This window comes from Elephantulus edwardii, unplaced genomic scaffold (genome assembly GCF_000299155.1).
Source record: "Elephantulus edwardii isolate Elephantulus edwardi_28Jun2011 unplaced genomic scaffold, EleEdw1.0 scaffold00023, whole genome shotgun sequence".
NCBI classification, from domain to species: Eukaryota; Metazoa; Chordata; class Mammalia; order Macroscelidea; family Macroscelididae; genus Elephantulus; species Elephantulus edwardii.
In genome coordinates, this window is record NW_006399773.1 from 4,499,001 (window position 1) to 4,507,360 (window position 8,360).

Consider the following 8,360-nt stretch of genomic DNA (forward strand, 5'->3'; position numbering starts at 1 on the left):
CTAAGCCTCTTCAAAGTCCAACTTGAATTTCTGTCAGTTCTCTGTTAATGTGCCATTCTGTTTTTCATTAATCTTCAGCAAAACTTTGTGATAGTAATGATATTGGTCAGTTAGGCCTCTACACCCAAGAGATATAAATTTTAAACAAATACTCAAAGCACTTTTTGTAATGTGATAGGTTGACCACATTTTGAGAAACACATTTCTAGAAATGTACTTATCAGAATGGAAATTTCAGAATCCTTTGCGTGCTTATACTGAACCTGTACATGGGCTAAGAAATAATTGATGGGACCAAAAAGTGAGTTACTGCCTAGTTTTAAACCTAGAAAGATGTGCATCAGGGTTGTATTCTTTCACTCTACATATTCAATATGTCTGCCAAACAAACAATTTGAGAAGCTGGATTATATGAAGAAGAAGGTGACATCAGGATTGGAGGAAGACTCAGTAACAATCTGTATTGTGCAGATGATAGAAATGTGCTTACAGAAAGTGAAGAATCCTTGAAGCACTTACTAAAGAATAGAAAAAAAATATAGCCCTTCATATAGAGTACACATCAATAGCAAAAAAGGAAAAAAAACCCTCACAAATGGATCATTCAAGAGAAATAAAGAAAAGATTAAAGTTGTCAATTATTTATTTTACTTGGATCCACAATTAGCATCCATGACAACAGCAGTTAAGAAATCAAAAGATGTGTTACATTTGGTAGATATGCTTTCAAGACCCCTTTTACAATGTGAAAGAGCAAGGATGTCAGCTTAAAGAGCTGGGTGTGCCTGCTGCTAACTCTGATAATTTCAGTTGCTCAATATACTCATGAAAGTTGGAGAATAAATAAGGAAGACTGAAAGAAATTACACTTTTGAATTGGAATATTGGTCAAGAATCTTGAAGAACAAACATATCCTGAACAAAGTGCAGCCAGAGTGCTCCTTAAAAACAAGGGTGTTGAGATGAAGTAACATACTTTGATCATGTTATCAGGAGGTGCCACTTCCTGAAGAAAGATGACATGTCTGGAAAAGTAGAGCATCAGCAAAAGAGAGGAAGATCCTCCGTGAGATGGACTGACCCAATGACTGCACAATGACTTTGAAGCACAGCAGAGATTGTGAGGATGGTGCAGGCTTAGTCAGGGCTTCATTCTCTTGTACAGAGTCTCTATGAGTCAGAGGCAACTTGACAGCATGTAACAGCAACAACTTATGTTGTAATATTTTTATTATAGCAGCTTAGTACAATTGTGTTAGAAGAAAGAAGATACTGAAGCTGGAAATATTCTTTGCTTTTAGTTGTGAAGTCAGCTCTAACTCATGACACCTCTATGTACAAGAGAACAGAGTGGATCCCCGGCCTTTCTCCAGTCGCTCGCGGCCCACTGCGGGCTTTACCCCGGCGCCTCCGTGCGCTCGGCCAATGAATGGCCATCGGCCCTCGCCGGACACCTGCCCAGGGCCCAGGGGACACAAGTGGCTCTAATTGCAGCACACGCCTCTGAAGCAGGTCAAAGGATTTAATATGAAGCACAAAAGCAGAAAGTTCCGCATAGTAAGCACTAGTTGTGACACAGTTGGTGAGTGGGGCAGCGTTTCCTTCTCTCACTGCTTCTGAGTGGCGGAAATCAGCTGAATTCAGTATGAAATGCAATGCACTGAAGGCCTCCGTCAGCGAATGAGAGTCCCAGAAAAAAGGAAAAGTGGCGCCACCAAATGCCAACCTGGGACAAGGATTTCAGAAAGGAGCTCCGGATGCCAGTGTAATCATGCAGGTTCCGGAGAGGATTGTTGTTGCAGGAAACAGTGGAGACATTCCATTTTCAAGACCAGCAGACCTTGACCTTATCCAGTCGACTCCCTTTAAACCTCTGACGCTCAAAACACCTTCCCGCGTTCTCACACTGAGTGAAAGACCGCTAGATTTTCTGGATTTAGAAAGACCTGCTCCAACCCCTCAAAATGAAGAAATTCGGGCAGTGGGCAGACTAAAAAGAGAGTGTTCTAGGAGTGAAAATGTTGTTCGCCAGAATGGACAGCTGGTCAGGAAGGACTCCATACCTGTGTTGCGTGGTGGGTCTGCGGCCGCCACTTCCAATCCTCATCATGACAACGTCAGGTATGGCATTTCAAATAGAGAGACATCAGGGGAGCTCTGGTGGCCTAGTGGCAAGAAGCTGCACAGCAATCCCAGAAGAACACGGTTCGAATCCACCAGATGCTCTGCCGGAGAAGGAGGCGCAATATCCTCCTGTACCAGTCAGATCTGATTTGACGGTACACGCACAGAAAATAAAAAAAAAAAAAAAACAAACAAATAGAGAGACATCAATTGAAGCAACTGCAGATGACTGTTGTAGATGCAGCTTCGTTAAGATGACAGATAATCAAGCTAAATAGACGTCTACAGCTTCTGGACGAGAACAAAGAACGTGCTAAAAGAGAAACGGTCATGCATTCAATTACTGTAGCGGTCTGGCTGCTTTACTAGCTGGCTCTGGTTTCACCGCTAGAGATAACAGCTAGAAATATAAAGAATTTGCAAACTTAAAAAAAAAAAAAAGACAAAATGCTGCTCAGTCCTGACTGTCCTCAAAGACTTGCTGGGTCCACTTTTGCCTTTCACCATAGGGAACTCATTTTCTGGCACTATTTTGGGTGATATTCTCTTGCGATCAATATTGTTTTCATAACTAATTTTAAAAAGTGGATTGCTAGGCATTTCTTCCTAGTCTGCCTTAAAGTGAATGTTCCACTGAAATCTATCTGTCACGGAGAACCCTGTTTGAAATACCAATGTACCAATGTCATAGGTTCCAATATCATAGCAACATGGAAGTAGCTTCCAAACTATGGCAAACTGACAGATGTGTGGTTAAATATCTTTAAATTAGTTCTTACAATGTACATTTAGAAGAGAATTATTTAGACTCTAGCTATCAATATTTATTAATCATGCACTCCATATGTCCATGTGGTATGAGTATTGAAGAGATTGTAGAAGATGTGGTCTACTGAAGACTTAAAGAAAATTTAGAGTTAGAAAAGACTTCACCTATGATTGCAGAAAGGCCATTGTTTTCTTTAATTATCGCTAGAGATCAAAAACTGTGGTAATGTTGGCTTTAGGACAAAAATAGAGATTTTGTTATTCTTTAAATATTGCTTTAGATGGTCCTTATTGCCATAATATAATGATTTTTCTATTTACAATAGTAAAATATTTTTCTAGTTACAAAACTATTTGCACATCTAGAGGCGAAGATTTGGATATTGTCTTAATATTTTTATATAAAATTGTGATTATACCCATTCCATATTTCCCCATTCCCTCCCTCAATACAACAGAGAATCTGGATTCTGAAATTACTAGCAAACCTACTAATGTTAACATACTGGGAATTTGAGTTGAAAATAGACTAAGAGGATTTTTTTTATTACAGATATGAACTACTCTGATGAGTTAGTGTCGTGAATATGAAGTTAAATTTCTGTCTTATGAAACTCATCACCTATTTGTAAATAGGAAATTCTGGTGGCATGCATTGTCATTGTTATGTGCCATCAAATGAACTATGACTTATAGCACCACTAAGAACACCCTACCCTATCCTGAGCCAATCTCACTGTCTCTTACAGATCTGATGTTAATGAGAAAGTTATTATATCAATCCATCTCATCTAGTGTCTTCCTTTCCTGTGCTGAGCAGACTCTATCCTTCTAAGCATGATGTCCTTCCCAAAGGATTGGTCTTTCCTGGCAACATGTCTAAAGTATGTGAGAGTTTCAAAATCAGAGTTTCAAAATCTTTACTTACAAGGAGCAACATGGTTTAACCCCAGTGGACAGACCTGTTTGGTCTCTTGCCAGCCCATGGCATGTTCAATATTCTTCTCTAATACCACAATTCAAAGTCACTGATTCTTTTTCTGTCATCCTTAGTCATTATGCAGCTCTCAGATACATAACAAGCAATTGAGGAGACCCTGACCTGGATCAGGCACATCTTAGTCTCTAGACTGACATTTTTGCTCATTAGCACTCTGGAGAAGTCCTTGACAGTACACTTTTCTAAAGCAGCTCATTTTTTGATATTTTGATTGCTGGTGCGAAGAGTGTTAGTTGTGGAGCAGAGCAATATGAAATTGTTAACAACCTCAATCTTTCCCCCATATAATCGTGATGCTGCCAACTGACCCAGTGGTGAGAATCTTTGTTTTTTGATGTTGAGCTTCAATCCATATTGAAGAGTATAATCCTTGACCTTCTTTTGCAAACACTTCAAGATTTCAGTTTTGACAAGGAAAGTTTTATCATCTGCATACCTCAGGTTGTTGATGAGTGTTTCTCCAATGCTAATGCCACATTCTTCTTCATAAAGTCCAGGCTCCCTAATGATCTGTTCCATATATATGTTGAAAAAATATGGAGAAAGGATGCGTCCCTGATACATTCCTTTCTTGATTTTTGAAGCATACAGTGTTCCCTTGCTCTATTTGGAAAACAGCTTCCTAGTGTAGACATGGTTTTTGCAGGAGCATGATGTTCTGGGATTTCCATTCTTCTTAATTTTAGCTACAATTTGTTGCGATCCACACAACCAAATGCCTTTGCATAGTCAACAAAACACAAATCCTTCTGGTACTTTCTGTTTCCTTTCTGACATTGATAATTATATCTCTAGTACCCTGGCTTCTTCTAAACTCAGCTTATATTTCTGGCAGCCCTTTAATATTATACTGTTTTAGTCTAGTTTTTGGATAATCTTCAGCAAGATTTTGATTGTATGTCATATTAGTGTTATTGTTTGATAATTTTAACACTGTTGAATCGCTTATTTTGGGAATGGGAATAAATGTGGAGTACATTCACATTCCAGTTAGTTGGCCAGGGAACTGTCCTCCATATTTCTTTGGACAACCCGGTGAGCACATCCAGGACTGCATCTGGTTGTTGAAATTTGTCAATTCATATTTCATCAATTCCTGGGGCCTTATTTTTTGCCAATGTCTTCAGAGAAGTTTGAACTTCTTCCTTTATTACTATTGCTTCTTGATCATATGCTACCTCATGGAATTATTCTGCATCAGCCAATTATTTTTGGTATGGTGGCTCTGTGCATTCCTTCCATTTTTTTAAAAAATATTTTTTCCCCATTCATTCATTGTTATACATTTTCCTCCATGCCCACTCCCCCCTCTGTTCACTTTTCTCTTTGTAAAAGGAAAAAAAAAATTCCTTCATTGTTATACAATCCACCCACTCCAGTCCACTTAACTATGCAGTTCTTATTCTAGACTCTTGTCCTGCAAACAATACCTAATCGTATATTGCTTTTAAACAGTTTTCTCCATCATATGTTTCAGTACAGTGCACATCCTTCCATTTTCTTTCGATGCTTCCTGGATTAGTCAATATTGTGTCCATAACATTTTTAAATATTGCAACTTGCAACTTAAATTTGTTCTTCAGCTTAAGAAATGCTGAGCAAGTGTATTGTAAATTATGCTGCTAACTCAAAAGGCACAAATCTCCTGAGGTTTGAATCAAACAGCCACTCTAAGGGAGAAATATAATGCATCTTCTCTTCTTAGAATTTATAGCCTTAGAAACTGGATACAAGGTTTGTATGAATAGGGACCAACCAGCTAACAGTGAGTACGTGAGTGAGTTTTAAATGAATGCTTATATTGCTGGAGAAGAATATTGAATATACCAAGGACTGCTAGGAGAACAAACAAGTTTGTCCTGGACAGGGTGAAGCCGGAATGCTCCCTGGAGGCAAGGATTCTGAAGCTTTGTCTGACATACTTTGGGCATGTTGCAATGAGTGACTGGTCCTTGGAGAGGGACATCATGTTTGGGAGAGTGGAGGGACAGTGCAGGAAAGGAAGACCCTCGATGAGATGGATCGATTCTGTGATTGGGGAGGTGGTAATGAGTGTGTTTGAGATGGAGAGATTGGCACAGGATAGAATGGCGTTTAGGGCTTTTGTACATAGTGTCACTATGAGTCGCAAGTGACTCGATGGCACATAACAATAGCAGCAACAACAACAATTATAAGTTTGTCAGACAGAATATCTCAATCTTTGATAAAATTGTAAAGTATAATTAGACTAAATATCTTAAACTTTATGCCACTTTGCTGTACTGGGGGGTGGAGGGTGATGTCCTGTTGCTATGATGCTGCTTGTCTTACAGTTTGCATAGGTGTATTCTTGCTTGTTTATAGTTTACTCTTTTGCACACTGCACTTGTCTGACAGTGGACCAGGAGCAGAGTAAACAAGTCTGTTTTGGAGGAAGGGCAACCAGGGTTCTCCTTAAAGGTGTGGATGATGAAATTTATTTTCACATACTTTGAGTATGTTGTCAGTAGGACTAGTCCTTGGAAAAGAGGCATCATGCAAAGAAATGTGGAAAGTCAGAGAAAGAGAGAAAGACCACCAACAGGCTGGATTGACACAGTGATGTTAACAATGGGCTCCAGTGTCTAAGAGATCGTAAGGATGGGACAAGACAGGCAAGGTTCAGATTGGTTGTTCATAGGGTTACTGTAAGTCATTGTTGACTATTGCACCAAACAACAACAATGATGACAATAACAACAACATGAATTGACATTAAATTACAAAGAACCAAAATACTGACTTCAAGTCTTTGATAGCATTGCTGCCTGTTTTTTAATGATGAAAAATTCTGTAATTTCCTAAACTAGACACCCCATAAAAAAAAATCAGAGCTAGGACAAAGAAAAGCTTCCCCTTATAGAGAAGCAAAAAATTTCTTTGTAGTCTGTTAACCTATAGAAAATGTTTTTCTAAATATTGTACCTTTCAATGGATAGAAGAAGGTTTGTGGATGTCTAGCATGTCTTCAATTGTATTTGTGTTACAGCGATGAAAGGATATTTTTAAGTATGCTATTTTCTTTTCAGAGAAAAATTGCAAAGTGGTACTTAGACTAAAATATAATCCTATCAATTTTACATAAAATATTGATAGGAAATAAAAATTTAGCATCCCTGGTGTGAATTCACTAGACTGCACAAAATATAAATATATAGATTAAGGAAAGTTAACATAATCTTTTTATGGGAACCCAAATCAATTACATGTCAGCTTTGTAGTATTATAAATGTATTTAGTCAGCATAGAATTTTTCCAGCAGTGTTTCCTGCAGATTGAAATTGACTAACCAGATGTTAAATATTAAATAGAACTAATCAAAGCATGGTTCAAGAGAGTTTAAAAACAACGATCAAAGGGAGCTATTTATTACCTTATTCATGTTACTGTTGAAATATTGGTTCTGTGATATTATATTTAAACTTTATTTTTTTCAAGATTGCATTTTCTGGCTTTGCATGAACAGTAATTAATGCTAATAAATGGACTCATAAACTATGGAACTGCATAATTAGAGATGATAATCGCCAGAAATGTAACAAAAAATTTGAAGCTATCCATAGAAATAAGTCCTTGTTGATGTACTTAGTACACAGAGAAATTTTGTGAAAATATAAATATTGAAAAATAGTAAGGGTTATATGACCCATGGCTATGCACACAAATCCATTCTGCCTAAGGAAAAGGCCAAATGAAACAGCAGAAAAGAGAGATAATACTAGAATCATTTCTGAGGGATCTTACTTTGAGAAAAAGGATTACCCATTTTTAAAAATACTGTTTGAAGACATTTAACAATATTTCTTTGGGAATATCTCTAAGGAACGATATCTTATATCCTCTTACAAACTCATCCCATTGTTTATCAGAGTGGGTGTATGTATGTCTCTTCACAAGCACACACACGCTCACTGGTGGCATAGTGTGTAGTGTGTTTCACTCTGAGACACTCGAGCCCATTGCAAACATCACTGTGTCAATCCACTTTGTTGGTGGTCTTCCTCTTTTCCTCTGACCTTCCACATTTCTTTGCATGATGTCTTTTTTCCTTTTTCCTTGAATCTATCAATGGCTCCACAAGAGAAAGCTGGACTGTTTCTTTCTGTTGGAATTTATGGCCTTGGAAACTCAATAGAGGGTCACTGTTAAGTTAAAAATGACTTGATGACAATGAATTTGAGTAGCTTCCATTCAACAAGAATTTTTCTGAAGATCTGGTTTAAACTCATTTTCTTTTGAAATAGGTTTGGGAAGACAGAACTTCCAAACTTTTCAGTATCTGATATTGCTAATTATGCTATTATCGCAATATTTTATATGAAGTTTTTATAACTTAAAATTCTTTTTTCAAGGCTTAAGGGCTCTATTAAACATTAAAATTTACAATGATTCACAAACCATAAATTAATTTTACCTGCATATAAGGAATTTTTATATTTCATTTGGG

At 37.5% G+C, this 8,360-nt stretch overlaps 1 pseudogene; it reads left to right on the plus strand.

The window, feature by feature from the left end:
* The first annotated feature begins 1,322 nt into the window (after positions 1–1,322).
* Positions 1,323–2,515, plus strand: LOC102867779 (annotated as a pseudogene).
* The last annotated feature ends 5,845 nt before the right edge of the window (positions 2,516–8,360 follow it).